The following is an 18,027-nucleotide window of genomic DNA, read 5'->3' as shown; positions in this document are numbered from 1 at the left end:
TCTGAGGGACAAAAATGAGAGTCTGAGATTCCTTATTCTGGAAGAGAGACATCCCAAGACCAAGGTCTGTAAAACCAGATCAGACCATGGAGAGCAAAGATGGGAACTGCTCACTTGGCCAACAGGAAGAGCTGCCGGTAGCAAATGAATCAGGTCCTGCAAACAGATCTGGCCACCATGGCTGCCAAGGCTTAACTGTCTTGTCTAAGTCATCTCTCAAGGCACAATTAGCTCACTTCTGGAAACAGCTGGAGGAGGAAATGGCTGCTCTTTGTGTACTAGCTGAAGCCCTCACTTAGGGAGTAATAGGACACTCGGGTCCTTCATTGCTTTTGCAACACTTGCTGCCTCTTTTCATTGCCACAGCTTGCCTGAAGGTCCTGAGAGCCATTAAGTTGCATGAGTGGTTTTGTGGGTTCTAGTCCAGTGTTTTTCTGCTGTACAGGTTTCTGTCTGCTCAGGAGAGATACCACGGCTAATCTGCTCACACAGGGATTTTTGGAGGTGAACACTTACAGACAGCTCAGTAACAGTATTTCAGACAAATGCAGCCTGTGCAGCACTTAGTGTTGTTTGTGGCAACTCCAAGCTCTATTTAGATTAAAGTCTTTGTGAAAAGGAAGATTATTATCAAGATACTATACCCATATCTAGGATAATTATATATGAAAGTAGGAATACTCTTGTTGAAACATCTCCCATTTAGCTAAATTATTATTAATAGAAGACAGGGAGGCTTAATAAGTGGGATTAGCACACATGAGTGGCTACACTAATGAACTGTTAGCATAAATGAAATACTTTGAACTTTCATCATTTGGAACAAATAAGCTTGTTCATCTCCTGAGTGATTTTTGAATATACCAAAAATACCCTTCACCCTTTGATGTGCAAGATAGCTACTTTAACAGGGGAGGGTGGGGAGAGAGGTGGAGGTTTGTATGTGTACGTGTGTGTGTTTATCTGTGTGTAGTACAGCAAGCTCCCACACTATTTATTTGTTTTTGAATTTTGTAATCTCCAACTAGATTTCAGACTCCAAAAACAATCAAGAATATGGGAAAAAATATTTGGACAAAACTGCACATTTTTTTCTCCTGTGACCAATGTCACCAGCATGGTATGAGCTGCTTTTGCACTCCGAGGGATGTGACCCTCAGGTCACTCTGAGGGATGCTGAGCTGGGCAGTCAGTCTTGAGAGGGCCTCCCTATCTTCTGACTGTCCTGAAGTTGGAAGTAGCCTTAAAGGACTTGCTGTGTGTAACAGTGTGAAAAACTCCATAACTAGAATAGGTATGACTGTGAAAAACAGGTCTCTTTTCCCATACTTTTAGAGTACATACTGAAAGCTTCCAATTAAACCAAAGACTGGAATAACATCCGTGGTTTACTCTGTCAACTGCTCAAATCAACTGAAAAGGCACAATTTACATTGTGCAGATATCAGACCTCAGAATATCAGAAAACAGGGTCACATGTTCAATACTTTTTATTAAGATGTAGGTAAGTCTCACCACCAATTTTTGATACTGATGAGCATATTTGTCATGAAATTAATGATTTTTCTTTAACTCAGATCTCGAGGGGCTGGATTAAGTCCAATTGATACAGGCAACAAATGTGCTGTAGCTATAAAACATCTTGGCTTTTTACTGAAATAACAGTTTCAGATTTTCTTGGTATACACTGTAAATAAATGACTAAATTTGAAATATTTTGCATTCCGTTTCTTTGTACTCAGAGCATTAAATAACTGAGGGTTTTCATCTCACAGCTGTTTTGTCCTCCCCACTTTTCTAGGGCATACATGACTGCTGTACTAGTCAGATGGCAGTGAAGCACTACAGTAACATAAACTGTGATGCCTCAAAATGCAACACTCCTACACCTTTGTAATATAGGTGAGTTCAAATTTAAAACATAATTTTGTAGCATTGGAGTGTGCCTGCCCTACCTTAGGGCCTGCTGCAAATTATTCTGGGAGGCACAAAAATTATTCTTCCTCTGTACAGATGGATTTTCCTGAACTGTACTGTGCAAAATTAAGAGGCCTGGGCTCAAATGCCATTGCCCCTATACATCTTTTCCACAGATGTTAGATAGCTGTTGTAAAATCCAGCAGTCCTTCTGGCATGGGCTTTGTAGTGTTGTAGTGCTTCCTCTAAGTCAAGCCTGGAATCAGAAGGCCTCTGAAAATACATATGACCTTTCTCTTCCTAATATTTCCTACATTATCTACATAACCCCCATATAGCCACTTCATTGTGAGGAATGTTCCCACAACATTCAGGTAGGACAATGACAAGGGTGGGAGCCATGTGGATAAGACAGTCCTTGTCCAGTCCCAGGGTATATCTGGAAAAATGCACCACATTTTAGTTATGGGATTGACAGTGCTGTTGCACTGGATTTCCCCCCTCCAAAACTGTCTTCATTTCCATTCAAATAAGAGTTTTGAGTCTTTACAGAGGGAAAATTCAGGCTCAGATTGTATTTATAGATCTTTTATGGGATACAATGAGGATGAAAGCCTGGTGTTTAGCAGAGTCAGTGGTACAATTCCATTGTTTCTGAGAGTTCATGGTTTAATCTAATCCCCTGTACTTTTTAAAATACATTTGTGTGCTACAGGTTAAATTTCTTTAGTACTTGGAGACTCCTGTTGAGCTTTAAAATTGTTAGTAGAATTGGTGCTGCCCTTATGCTTTTAAATGCTGTCACTTCCTTCTGCCTTTGGAGTCCATGTGGAAAACAAATGTTTTTGAAAGGCAAATAGTAGATGCAGAGAAATAATACATAATGAGATATGCTCTTCTTTTTTAACAGTGATAAGCAAGGAAGATTAGAAAAAAACTGTGGTGGAATGATTAAAACACGTATCATCAAACATAACCTAACCCTTGCCCCCCTGAAACGGGCCTGCTTTTTCTTCACTATCTCTTAAATACCACAGACAAACAATTCTATCAAGTTTGTTTTGGTTTTTGTTTGTGTTTTTTGTTTGTTTATGGCTTTTTGGTTGTGTATTTTGTTTGATTTGTTTTTGGCTTTTTGTTTGTTTGGTTTTGTTTTGTTTTAATCTAGAGCCATGCCTCTATTATTGTGTCTTTAGCTATGATTGGATTCTATCTACAAATGACTGGAACTGTATACTGACCTTCCAAAACAATTCTGGAAATCCTCAAAGGAAAAAATAGTCATGAATTGGGTTCATGTGTTAAAACACGGGATTACTGAAACAGATGAGGTCCCTGAAAATGTCTGACTAGCCCAGTACACATCCAGGCTTTGGTGTGTAATTTGTCTGGCCTACATAGTAGCTTGAAGGATATTAAGAAGAAGAAGAAGGATATTCCCTCAAAAAAGGAGCTCTTGAATCAGCATGTTCCCTCTACTGCCTGAGTAGCTTCAAAAAACATATGTGCATCATGTAAGTTTAAAATCTTTAGAAGTTTAGGAAAGAACTAATTCTTAGTGAGTAAAGGAAAGCCTTCTGTAATTTATTTTTATGTCAAGAAGCAGATTTTTCTACTAGTGCTAACTTATTAAAGGCAGTTTTCATCCAAGAATATTCAGTTGTTGGTAATACTTGTGCTGTTTCTCTATACATGAAAGAAGTATTTCAGGATACCTGTGAGATCTGTGCACATTTCAGCAACTGATTCCAAATTGTAATGAGTTTTAGAAAGATTGGAGCAGTTTTTGAGGAATAAAATACCGTAGACGGTGATCTTTTTTTGAAAATCTTAGAGTAAAAGTCATAATCCATAAATTGAAGAGAATTTCACTCCTGTGTGCACAAAGGCATAGAAAAAAGCTCCCATGCAGGTACTTAATTCAACTTTCTTTCAGCTGGGTAGTCTGAATAGAATTAGTGAGATGCTTCAGCTGAAAGTTGACAAATGTGTATTTTTTTAAGCCTACTGTCTCACTAAAGGCCAAACTATGCAACCCTTTCTCATGCTAATGAGAAGTTGAAGTCAATGAGATTTGACATGTAAGTGCTCAACAACTTCATAATCTTGTCCTAAATGCTTTTTCTTTGATAGATCTGTCTTGTTGTCTTGCTGTCTCTCTGCCTATTGAAAACAGGTTATCTATAAAACTTTTTCTGATGATACATTGTGAAAAGAGAGCTCAGTAGGCTTTTGGCCACTTTTTGAAAGCCGTTAACTGTACATCTTAATTTCAATTTGCTCCCAGCTTCATTGAAAATATAATTCTATGCTGATATTTCAGCTCCATCTGACAATACTAAGCAGCATAATATCAAGATATCTACAGTGTCCATCAGCATGACTGACACAGATTAGACAATTGTGCTTTTTATCAAAGAGGTTTCTGTCTCTGAAGACACTCTCAGTGCACTGTAAAGCCAAATAAAACGGAAACAATACAGTGGAGTCTACTAAACCCCTGAACAAAAACAAACTAGTGCTTCAACATCTCTTTTGTGTGTTTTGTTTTTTTTTTAAAAGAGAGACTAGCTCTTGGATCTCCTTAAGGAGGATAAAAGATTTAGTGGCCAAGGAGAGTCCTTAAATAAGACAGGATCATTCTGGCCTGGATCAAATGTTTTTCCTGCAGTGATATCTTATCTGTGGGTACCTGAGATAATAGCAACTTAAAAAATGAAACTGAGTAAAATTCACACAATTGGATAGCATGGCACTTGTTTACTAGATGAGACTCTTTCCTCTGGGCACAGGGAACCAAGCCTGACTGTTTCCTGAAGGACAGCTCAGTCTAGCACACAGGACTATGACAGTGAAAAATGAAAGCAGTTTCACTGATACAGCCTGGTGCTACTACATATGCATCCCTCCTTACCACGCTGCTCGTGGGCTCATGTTCAGGTAGCAGTGCTGCACCTGTGCACCAGGAGCCTGCAATGGATGTGTTTTATGAACCAAATTATCAGTGAAAAGGCAATCTTTAATTTTACAAGCTACAAATTAAATATATCTGTATTGTATGCACCTCGCAGAATACTTAATACAGGGACTGAATGGTATTTGTGATATCAGGAAAAGGTTTTTCACCTCAATGAGATTCACTCTTACCTGCAAATGAACTCTGGATTCTTGGCCTCTCTGTTTCTCCCCTTTCTTTGTGCACATAAGAACCAGAAACCAGCCATGACTGACCTTGGCCCAGGGTCATTGTAGTGCTGGCACTGTCAGTCCTCTGCCACTCTCTTCACTGTATGGAGCAGCAGAAGGGACTCCCTCAGCAGAACAGAGCACAGCATCTCCAGATGTGGCAATTTGTATTTGCTTCAGCAGTGGTCTGCTTGTCACTGAAAAGCAAAGTTAACACCCCTATCTCCAGCTTTGGTGCTCTCTCTGTCCTGCTGAAGGATGTGTGGTCAAGCCCTGGGGACACAGAGCCCATAAAGCAAATATTTGAGCATATTGCATCTGCCAGAGGATGAAGTGAGAGGTGAGTAGGGCTGCAGCTGATGCTCAGCAGAATTTCCAGGCTGATGCCATTCCCATGCTGCACATCTGCTGCAGGCTGTAGCTTCTGGGGATGGAGGCACCACAAAGAAACGAGATTTCATTGTAGGTGAAAAAACAGTCTGGGCTCTGTCTCACCAGTGCCTAAGCTGTGCTTCTTCCAAACCAATATAATGTCCAGCCTTCTCCCAGTCATTCATGTGTTGCACTGCATTTGTACAGACATTGATATATCAGCTACAAAAGAAACATGCATTTATAGACTGAGGTGAAAGTATGGGTGAAAAGCCTTTACAGAAAGGAGAAAAAGTAGTGTGAGCCATGATGGTTTCTTCTTTTAAAACAGACATATCTTTCTACCAGTTCACACACAAAAGACTAAATCATGCTATTTTTTTTCCTCAAAATAAACAAGAAATTACTTCTATTAACTCTGCAGCAGGTGCTTTTTTTTGTGCATCTGTTGCTGCAGTTTTAAAGCTCCCTCACGTCACTAAATGTGTTGGAGTTTAGCCTTACTGGCTCACTAGGGAGGGCAAAACCTCAGCAGGTGAAAGCCACCTGCATAGCAGAGCATACTTTCATTCTGTGCTCCATCCCATATCCTGAGAAGTCCTGTTTTCCTTATCCTTTTCCCTTGGTGAGTATCAGAAGACTTCTGTTGGTCTTCAAGGCAATGTATCTGTATTCTATATACGTATTTCAAATAAGAACCTGATTAATTAATTTAATAACATATTAATTTGCACTGAAGTAGCTTCAGGATGCTACTACTGAAATAAGTAGATTTATTCCACATAAACACTATCCGATCTGGCTGCATACTTTCATTCAAAGAGTGTCACGTGTGGAAAAGCTGGGGTAATTTCCAAACACTTGTAAGAGTCCAATGCCATTCTTGGATACCATATAGTCTGTGCAAACAGTTGATACGAAAATAATGAATTTAAGGAAAAAAGAGCTATTTTTGTTTAGAAACAGCATAAATCTAAGGGGCTTCAAATCAGTAATATTCCAGCAGTTAGAGAAGAAAATAAATCTCTAGTTCCTATTTTTCCTTTCGGGATGCAGAGAATGCAAGACAGCTCTCTCTAAAGCATTTTATTGAAGCCATGGAGCACAGTTAGCAGCAAGGCACTGGCTGTAGCTGTGGGATACCAAATCCACACAGTCTGCTCTGCATCCTAGACCTATATCTTCTACTTCTGTTAGAAAGAGCCACCCACCAGGCTACTCTCCTGGACAGAGCTGAGATAGAACCTCTCAGGGGCAGAGGCAAAACTGAATGCTTCTTTTCCAAGGATGAAGTGCTGGACTGCTCCTCCTCAGGAAACAGCACAGTAAATTGGCTTGTTGCTCCTGCAGGGAAGGACCAGTGAGGACAGGAGATGCCAGCTGCTACCTCTTCTTCCCCAGCCACTGCCCCGCCACTGCCCCCATACCCTGGCTGCTTTCTGAGAAGCAGAAGCAAACTTGGCTTCTTAGAGACAGAAAAGGAACCAGTGGAGTTCTGTTCATGTACTACCCTGGTAATTACCTGTTGCAGAAAGCTGTTTACATGTCCTTTTCCTGAGCTCCTTCCAAGGTGAAATATTTGACCAGAAACTCCGTTTTAAACTTGGAAATCTTTCCAAAGTGTATCCATAACAAGACAAGGTATTGTTAGACTGACAACTTTTAGTTTTTCTTTGGAAATGTCAGAAGAAACTCCTATACAGCACTGAGACTCATCTTTACAAGAAAAAAACCCCAAACTTTATGGGCTTTTCTGAAATTTTGATTATGTCAAGAGATTTGAAGATCTGAAATAGGACAACCTGAATGTCCTGAGCATTGAATAATATCTCTAATTGTTGAATATTTGATTCCTCCTGAATTTAGGATCAATGGTAACTTTCTTGATAGCTCAATAGAAAACATCAGAGTCAAAAGCAGAGTCAAATCATGAATATCTTTATTAGATTACAAAAATAAAACTTGCCTCATCATTTCACCAGCTACAGATCATCAGTTGTATTTCATTTGCCATATTTTTTTTGAACTGCCTTTAACAAAATGCTTCAGACTTTTGACTTGTCTTCGTAGAAATGAGATAATTGAAAAAAAATGTATGTGAGTCATTAGAGAAATAGTGCCAGTCCAAGGGATTGCCCCCAGAAAGTGAACTTTGGTGGTATACCATATTTATATATTAATTTAGCAACTCAACGTTTGCATATAGCCCAGTTTGGGCTATTCCAATGAATTATGTTGCACAATAACTTCAGACATCTCTACTAATCCTACAGAACATCAAAAGCAATGCTGGCTGCTATTCAACACTGGGTTCAGTGCCATGACAACAGATGGAATTCATGACTGAGGAGTAAAAAAACACACTTCCATCCCCCTGTCACTTTTTGTAAGAATCCCTAAAGAGAAAATTATGCAAACTTCTCGAAACTGAATGTAGAACAGGAATGCCTGTGACCGTGTGCTATCTGCATTTACACAAAACCACTTATTTTTGAAACAGAATGGAAGTGGTAAAAGTAGATATGGAAGTCTTATTTAAATTCTTGCAAAGGACAAAGAGGAGGAGGAGGGAGAACGGGCTGGATTTCTCTTCCTCTGAGTTCATGGAGAGCAGACTGAAATTCATAATATTATGGTCACAGTCAGATGACATGAGAATGATTTTTTATGTTGCTAAATGAATGTTCCTATGTTTTGTGAAGAGATCATTTTGAGACATTTTATCTAAATCTGTATGTTTTGCAGAACAATTTAATTTGTCAATATTGTGATAACTGTAGATTGAACATTTTGGGCATTACTGTCCTGTAGTTAAGAAAACAATAAATGAAAACCTGAAAGTGCTTGTTGGTTTACATTATCCATGAATAAGAAAACTGTTGAGATGGAAATTGTAAATGTAAAGGAAAAGAGATCTTTCACTTATTTTTGTTGATGATTTTTTTTTAAAATCTAGTCAACATCCCACAGATATGGTGATGAGTCAGATGTGTCTACTAGGCAACTACTAAAGACCACTACTACTTCAAAAGACCAGGAAGTCAAACGTACCAAGTTTAGAAGAAAAAATAACCATACTGATGCTCGAAAATGTCAAGTAACAATAGGCTCAGTGTTACAGGTAGAAGTGAGAATTCTGGGAAGTGAGATGAAAGTAACAGAAGAAAATGTACTCTAAAGACTGGATGCAACAATGAATTTTTCAAAGATTTGCTGAGGCGTTTGCATGATCAGATAATACAGTGCAGCAGAATATAAAATAGAAATGGTAATTCTTTAAAGATACCCTCTGGCTACTTATCCCTATGTCTAATAGAAGGACAGTGCTCCATAAATAGATTTTCAGAATTGTCTTCACATTTTTCTAGGCAGTAAAAATGTGCTGTCCATCAGAACCATCTGTAGTACAGAACAGAAGCATGAGCGATTTTTTTCCTGCAAAACTCACCATATGGTTCTGCATTCATTTTATTTTGGAATGCTTGTTTAGTACCCTGGTGATTGGGTGCTGCAGGAAAAAAAGGAATGTTTTTAACATTTCCTCACCTAGCTACAAGGTCTGTAGCAAACTTGCAGTGGTTTGCCATTGAAAGAGTGCATAAGGAGCAAAATATATGACTTGCTTGACTAAATATATTATGCCTATATTGTTGACCTTTGAAGAAGTTTGACTCAAGGTGCTCTTGTTTTGTGGCCTTTTCTATGTTACTAAGGATTTTCTTTAATTTCTTTTTTTTACATATGGTGAAAGCAAAAGGCTGAAGCCTTTGATAATAGCTGCAAATTTGTTTATTTTATTTTTTGACTTGTTCTTTAATTTATTGCAGGAGTTATGACTCTGAAGTACCACAGTATTTTTTTTTCTGGAATACCTGATTATTGTGTCTCACTCTTTGGTCTGACCTATGATAAAGAACAAGCACAGTTATGAAAGACTTCTCTGCTCAAGCAGTCTGATTAGATGCTCAGCTGTGCATAGTTGCCTTTAAGGGCATTCAGTTGCAGATTTTAGATTTGAGAGGCATTTTAAAAATATGGTCAGGAGTACGCATCAGTTATGCATCAGGCTTGTTTTGGGGTCCCAGTTCTTATACTAAAAAAACATTTATTTGGCCTTTAGTAAGACTCCTTCAGCTGATGTTTTACATAAAATTTAATGTATGACTTAATCAGCCTTGTTAAACCTCACCCTCAGCTGACTGGAGACAGAAATTAATAATGATAGACTAGTAGACAGAGTTATGTCTTTATAAGGCTAAGGAGGATTTTAATGTGCTCATTAAAAAAGAAATTCACTAACAAAGTTAACATTGTCATACAATTGAAAAATTCCTAATTTTGTGATGCACAATGGGGCATCCAATTTAGGAAGGGTCAGTGAGTTTCAGAGGTCCCTTTCCTCCTTTCTGGAATGAATACTTTCTTTGGAAACCTACCTTTTGAGGAGAGGGTGGAAGGCAGCAAGACCTTTTGAGATGACAATGAGATCAAAAAAGAAGGAGTGATTATTCAAATCCCTCAGAGAAATAAAAGCCTGAAGTAAGAAGAACTGAACCCAAAAAGGACCAGGCAGGGCGGGTAGCGGGCAAAGGGGAATGAGAAGCAGAAACTGAATGCAGAGGGCAAGGCCTGAATGGGAAGCAGTGAAAGAATTAGGAGTTGAAAAGGGAAGGAGGAGGGGAAATTAGGGCTGAAGAAGAGAAGAAAGCAGTGAGAGGCACATCATGGTGAATGAAGCAGAGATGGAAAGTTTATTCTTCTCAGCCTGTAGCAGTTCTTTTGAATACTTTATATGATGGGTCTATTTTGCTAAAGAACAGCTTAATTGTGTTGCTTCTCCTGAAGTCAGATTTATTAAATTTTCCATTTTTGCATCTGTTGTCAGAGTGGGCCACACTGGTGAGTGGCAGGTACTGTAAAGTTTCAGATGGCCATGAGACAGCACATCCAGTCCTCCACTTGGTTGCTTAGATACACCAATGAATTGTATTAGGAATTTTTCACCTCACATTTACACTCCCCTCTGCTTCAACTATTGCATTTTAGATAATAACATGAGCAGACTCCAGGCATGCAAAAAATAAATTCTTTTTTTTTTTACGAAGAAAGCTGCCTATAGCACAGCTGCCATAACAGCAAGCATTAGATCAAGTAGTTTTTCTCATAATTTTTCTTAAATTATTCTTTTGCAACCTCTGTACTTAATATCCTAATTAATTTAACTTTAAATAAACTTCCAACTCTTAAAAATATCATTGCACTTATTAGCCAAAGAAAAACCTAGATTTATCCTATAGTAATTTTCTTCAGGTTTTAAGAATAATAGTCCAGCTGTAAGTGCAGTTTCCCTTTCAGTGCTGGGATGTAATAACACAGAAATCAGTGTCATCTCCAGGCATGGGCTGTAGCTTTGAAAGAGTCAGCACACAGAAGCCTTGTGGAGAGTTATCTCCTTTTGTGTCATTTAGCCTATTTCATAATTTGGCTCACATAGAGTCTCTTTTTGGCTGCTTAAAGATCTGGGAGAGTTTCATGGGTCCTAGACATAAATGGAGTCTAACCTGCTTTGAGAAAGAAAATAAGGAAAGCAGATGTCAAAGAGGGAGAGGGAGAGGAAGAGGATGATGAGGACAAGAACAAGGAATATGATGAGGATAAGGATAAAGATGCGAACAAGGAAGAGGAAAAGAAAGAGAGAGAAAGAGAGGGAAAGAGAAAGAGAGGAAGAGAGAAGGAGCTGGGTATTAAACAATGAAGTTTAGCTAAGAAAAGTTACAGGAAAGATGATGGTTTCCTTAGCAGTGAAAAACTTGTTTTACAAATATTTAAATGTATTTTAAAGGTTTAAATATTTTATTTCATCCCATGAATTAAAAAAAAATCATTTCAGAAATAAAAAAATGCACAAATCTGTCTGTATTCTTATTTTTTTATTTATGAAGAACCACAAATGCATGACACTACACTTAAACAAATTAGACATAGATGCTAAATAAATCGAGTATATAACTGTGGAAACAATGAGATATAGTGAAGTGTCTGATTAAGTGCAGTCTCTGTAAGAATAAAATAATTTGAGCATCCTGTTACAATGGTAAGAAAGAAGTTAACAAATAATGGTTATTAAAAAAGAAGAACTGATTTACTGTAGGAAGAGCTACAGAAATAAAATATCCCACTAAGAAAGTAAGCCACTAACTCTTATTTTAAATCGGAATAAAATATATTTTGCCATAGACAGGAGTACATTCTCATGTGTCCCGTACAGTTTTGGTTAGGTTTGGTTTTCTTTTTTCTCCAAATTTAATTAAACTGCTAGAGGTTCTGTTGTACATTCAAATTCTACACAGAAATATTGAGAAACTTGTGCAGGGACTCTGTCTCAGAGTCCTGAAAAGAATAGAAGATGGCTACATCTGCAGTGCTTCTGATTTCAGTTATAGCAAAGTGCAGCTATCAGGGTTTCATAAGGGAAAGTGTGATTCAAAACACACCAAAGATTAGCATCTGCAGACTTTCTCCTCCCTTTTAAAGGAGGTGACCTACATTTTAATAGCATTTCCAAAGAAATAAATGAGTTTCTATTAATTGCCCTTCTCTCCCCATATGAATGCTGTACTCGGTGCTTGAATGATTCTGTGTGTTCATGAACCCTGAAATGGAGAAATCTGACAGGGAGTCTAAACTGAGTGTTAACCACTTTTTCTTAACAGCTTACTTTGACATATGCTTAGATGAAGCCATTACTCTCAGAAGAAAGTAAAAAAGATCTTTGTCCAGGCATTTCAGTAAGTCTTCCCCCCATCTTTTTTTTCAGCAGGGTGTCTTTATTGTTTGTAGACATTAATAAAGGAGACATGTTTGTAGACATTAATTGGTAGTAGACATTAATTAATGATAACTAATATTTTCCTCCAAAGGAAAAAAATCTCCTAAGTAGAATTCCTCATGACAAAATCGTTGTATTCCAAAGAATTATGCATGTGCCAGGTATAAGACTGCTGAGCAGTCACTCTGCAGTGGCATCAACCACCCTTGAGATGTTTTAATTGGATCTCACCAGTCCCTGAAGGTGAGACACAATGAGGTGCCTTCTGTTTCTTCTGGCTAAAATATGTAGACAAAAGACTTTGATACTGTACTCAGTATCTTGATATTTGGGGTCTTTCCTGAGCTAGGGAGCAGTTTAAAAGGCCCAGCTTAGAGCCATTCAGTGAAGGATAATGACTCAGAGATTCCACACCCCATCATGTCATATTTAATGTTTGACCAAGCACTGGCTGAGTGTCAGTAGTTGACACACGTCCTGAAATAACAGGGAAAAGAAACTTGAGTTTGATTATGCCACAAAGAAAAGGATGCAATCTAAGTTGAAACACCTAATGTTTACCCCAGGATCAGAGAACACATCCTCACTAATACAACTGCTTGACTGACAAGTGAAGACCTGAGCAGCTGATGCAACATCTGTGTAAATCCGAACTCTCAGAGTGATTATTGTCCTCCAGTCACTTCTTGGCTCTTGGAAGGAGTCGTCTGTAACTTCAAAGGATGCAAGGCTGATATCCTACATTGGCCATTGACAGGTAGGTGAAGGACATTAAAGACATGTCTCTGTTTAGCCTGCTCATCCTTCCTGCTTCTATAACAAAGAAGAAGAACATCGTGATCTACAGTAGACCTGGACTTAAAGAAACCTACACCAAACAGGATTCTGATTCTCCAGTTGAGCTAGAAGTTGCCTTTAACTTGAAGAAACTTTCTAATATTGTGCAACAATTTCTATAATTTGATTGCATAAACCTGCTTACTAAGGCTTGATTGTAAAGTCTTTGGAAAATCCAGTTTTACTACTTGAGAGGGTGCACATAAGTGTCAGCATTTGGAAAGACGTGCTTAAGCTCTGTGTGGAGTTGTTAAAGAGACTTGACTCAAAACATATGGTTAAGAACTGAAGAGTAGGTTTATTTAGGTAGGTATATTTATCTAAACAGTGGAAATTTGCAAACTCAAAGGAATACATATGAGGACAATAAAGATTTGGGAGAGAAAAAATTGAAGCAAAATTTAAACAGTCATTCAAACAGAAGGGATGTAAGAGAAAGAAAAGCTTCAGAGAAATGAAAAGCTATTTTCATCCCCATTATGTAAGATAGACAACTACATGTGACAAAATAAAAGTGGAGTTTTTTTTAATAATGTACTCCTGATAGGGTCACCATGTGAATAAGGTATGTAGCAAGTAATACAGTCTGTCTTTCCTGAGTGACTTTCATAAAATCCATATTCAGCAACTCTTGCTTTCTAGCAAACAATGGGACATTCAGCTTATACGTGAGGGGAAAGGGCATTCCAGTGAAAAAGGAGGGCACAGAATGGGAAAGAGGAGCAATATTGGCACAAAAGAGGCAAAGAATGCCAATTCAGAAGGCGAGTGTGAAAGTAAAATCTGCTTCCATGCCTGCTACAGCATATATTACACAACTGGCACTTACTTGGCAAATCATCCACTCAGGCCCTAAACTTGGCAGCACCACAGGGATAACCTCTATGTGAGGAAGGACTGTTCCTCAACAATATCTCTAAAATGTTTGGCACCAAAGTACTTTTTTTTTTTTTTTTAAGAAAGCAAGTATTTCTTTCACTTCATATTTCACTTGAAAACAAGAATTTTATTTTGGCTGCAAGGAGACATCCTGTCAGTGACTTTTGGTATATTCTTCATATGGTACTTCAGACTAATTAATATTGTGTACAAATGCCATTGCACAACCATCCCATTTTGTAGAAGTTCCCATGTTAGAGAGCAATGGGTGTATTCAGAGACTTGCTCATTTTAAATGATCTCCTTGTTAATTATTTGAGGAATTATGACAGAGTGCTTGGGGCTGCAGTGCCCTGGTAGAAAGTCTGCAGATGGAAAAATGAAAAGCACTCATAATAATGGTCAAAATAATGGTCAAACTGAAATGTATTTTTTTCCACTGACATACTATCTTCTGCACAGTAGCAAAATAAAGATTTGGGGCATTAATAAGAGGAATAGTCTTTTTTATCTTTAGCAAAGTAAATCTATTCACTTTAATGGTTGGCTGCAGGTTATATACTTAAATTACATAGTCATGTAGAAAATCAGTGGCCAATTCTACAAACATGGAGTGAATGCTATAAATTTGTTCAAGAAAAGTTAGGAACATGTCCAAAACATCACAGGTTATAGCTTTTGGATAGTTGCTTTAAAGAGGAATGGGGTCACATGACTCCTAGAATGAGATAATGTGTTTCTAAGCACACCACAAATATGAAAAATCAGTCTTCTGGATAAGAACCTAAGACTCTCAAAGAAAGCAGGAGTTAATTTTTTACTGTGGTTGGAATTATGATTGCTAGAAAGAAAAATATATGTTAGTCTTCCAATTTGCAAAGAAACATGAAAGTGAACAGAGGCAACGATGTTTATTATGATGCAGATTAAATTAATTCCTACAGACTTGATTTTGATTTACATTTAGTCTTTAAGGAATAACTAGTTTTTCAGTGAAGTTAAATAATAGGATGTCTTCTTGCTGTGAGCAACAAATTAAAAGTCTTTAAATTAAAAGAATTAAAGTCACGTAGAAGTACACGTAGGCATTGTTAGCTATTTACACTCTATTCAGTACCTCCCACAGAAAGCCTGCTCAGGTGGAACATGGACATTACTTTTAAATAGTGTAGGTGTAAATGCTATCATGAGCTTTAGAGGATATAATCATTCTGAGAATTATCCTTGCTAGGAAAGATTGCAGCAGTGAAGTAGTAGGTCTTTGTAGGTAAACATTTTAAGAAGCCTTCTCAATAGTGTTTTCCCATATGCATCCCCATACTTAGTAGCAGATGGCGTAAAATGGCATCACATGTTGATCTCTCTCTTTTTCTCTTTCAATTCCACTGTCACTCATTTTGATGAATAGAGGGTCACAGCCAAAATAACACACACATGACTAATGCCTGAGGCCCAGATGAGGAAACAAGACTCATTTCAGGTCTGAAGTTGACCATTTTAATGATGGTGGGAAGAGACAGGAACTACACCTGATCAGATGGGATAGGCAGCTGACTCACTCCTTCCTGACCTGTAATGGACAGATATTTGGTCTTGACAGGACCTTTGCCTTGTCTCTTCCTATGCCTCCATGCTCTGAGGCTGCAACATGTTCTGTATTGGGTGCTGGCACTCCCAGAGTGCTTATGCTAGCCTTGAATGTTCATCACAACTACCCTGGGTACAGATTTCCTGAAGGACTTCACACAATAATAATTTGATTCCATTATGTTCAAAAAAGAACACCTCACTTCAGGAGACCATGAATCATATAGGTGAAAGTATCTTTCAGAGGATGAGCAACACCTTAGAGAAAATGGGCCAAAAGACCAAAATGAAGGAAACCTTAAGCTCCTGAGATTGTTAGGTGAAGATTTTCTTTGTAGTTGTTGGAAGGATTTTTAGCAACTCTTCCTCAATTTTTCTGCCTTGGAACTGAGATCACAGGGAGATACAGGATCTTCACATTTAAATTATTTCTTCTTCCACTGCCATATAATGCCATGGATTCAACAGCAGGAAATTGTAAATTCCCCTTTCCTGTCTAGCATACTGTAAGCCCTGCTTGTGTCTGAGATCTTGGGGTGTCTGCTCCCTTGTGCTAGCACAAACACTACTTGCTGAGTAAATCAGAGAGCTTTCTCTCTCATAGCTATATTGCTGTGGTTTATATCTTGCACAAAGGTCTCAAAGTAGAAGATTTGTCTCCTTTACCCAAAATAATCACATTCAGCTTTTGGATTACAACTGAGATGGCAGCTTCACGGCCTAATAGTCACAGCAAACAAAAATTCAGCAAAGATTTTTGATTAAGAGACATCAGCAGCAACTGTGGATCTGTGAACACCAGGGTCACTTAAAGTTCTTGGAATCCTTCATTTATAGTGATTTCTGTGTCTTGCCACTGTGCTATCTGAGTGGCTCAGAAAACTCCCATGAGCAAAGCAAAGAATGGTCCCAGTTGTGCAAGAAGAATAAGAGAAAGCTGAGAGAAGTGGCAGTCACGCAGAGCACTTGCAGAACAGCCAAGATCACAATCCATGCTTCCTCCCCTTTATGAGTTTCCCATCCTTCCTTCCTTTTACTAGACTGTTGGCCAAATAAATATGTGCCTTCTATCCAAAGGTCTTTCTCCTGGTTTTATCATCGTGATCAAGCTAATTGGGAGCAGGAGGGTAAATGAGGCATAGCTGATGTGCATGGCATGATGCCCAGCTGACGCTACTATTAAGCTGATGCCGGAAAAGTTAGGAAACCATAGCCTGGCATTGAATAATAGGCCTATTGCAACTCAAGTGTGGGGCAGAGAGAGATTTTCCTGCAGCTGGCACCATGTCTACAAGTGGTGTACAAGAGAAAGTAATGAATGACTTGGCTCTTTATTTTTCCTAGGTTCAAATCATCACAGTTCATCAGGCAGCCATGAGTCTGACTGATGACTCCATGTAGAAAGCAACTATCATTTCCCTTAAGAGTAACAGATGAAAAATAAATTGCAGTTATAATCTCTCATTTAATGGGTTATGTTGGCAATTTAATGGACTGTACTTAATAACTGATTTAACTTCCAGTTCTCTGTTTTTATATCTGATATGAATACCTATAAATTAAACATTGCTTGTGATGAAGGTTAACAGTTAACAGCTGACATCATAAACCAAGTACACTGGAGACAAACAAAACTTTCATTTCAGAATGATTTCGCTCCATCAGAACAAGGTACTGGCATCTTGCTCAGCACTTTTTCCATTAAATCCCATTTGCCCAAAGGGGAGCATCTGTTAAGATCACTGCTGCCACATGGAAGCCTTTTCCCATATGTACTACATACAAAATGAAATGGGGACATACATTTTTTCAACACAAATGAAATGTGTTTTTTAAGCAAAAGAGAAAAACAGCTATGTAAAATTCAAACTCTGCTGGTAAAATTGGGTGAAACCTGCCTTTATCCCCATCTCTAGTTTGGTTATCCAAATATGCTGAGCTGCTTTGAGTACCTGGCTTGGAAGGACAAGGTTGAGTTTCTTCAATTAGATACTCAAATCACCAAAGACTTTTATGAAACTTCAGAGCTATTACTGAATATGTTACTGCTTGGTTGGTGATGTTTATGACTTGCAGGAAGGTTGTGGGTAATTAAAGGCTTTATAGAGCGGTAACTATTAAAAACCAATTATTTACTATTGATTAGCATATTATGATGGGGCTAATTAAGCAGAGGAACAACTTATTCAGTGTTTCAATGGATTTGCCTTTGATGGGAATTTTCTTGAAGATAAACTGCTTTTCTAAAAGTTTTGGGAACATTCAGACAGAAAATCATAGCTAAAAATCTCCTTTTGTAAGGGGTTGTGTTTTAATTACCATAGTGCTTCCTTTGGTTTTTTTTGGTCTATGGTGCTAAAAATGTAATAGGTTTTATGTACTTATAAAAGAATCTAATGCAATGTTTATTTGGGTCGAGA

The sequence above is a fragment of the Agelaius phoeniceus genome, chromosome 5 (genome assembly GCF_051311805.1).
Source record: "Agelaius phoeniceus isolate bAgePho1 chromosome 5, bAgePho1.hap1, whole genome shotgun sequence".
Lineage (NCBI taxonomy): Eukaryota > Metazoa > Chordata > Aves > Passeriformes > Icteridae > Agelaius > Agelaius phoeniceus.
This window is presented reverse-complemented; position numbering follows the sequence as displayed.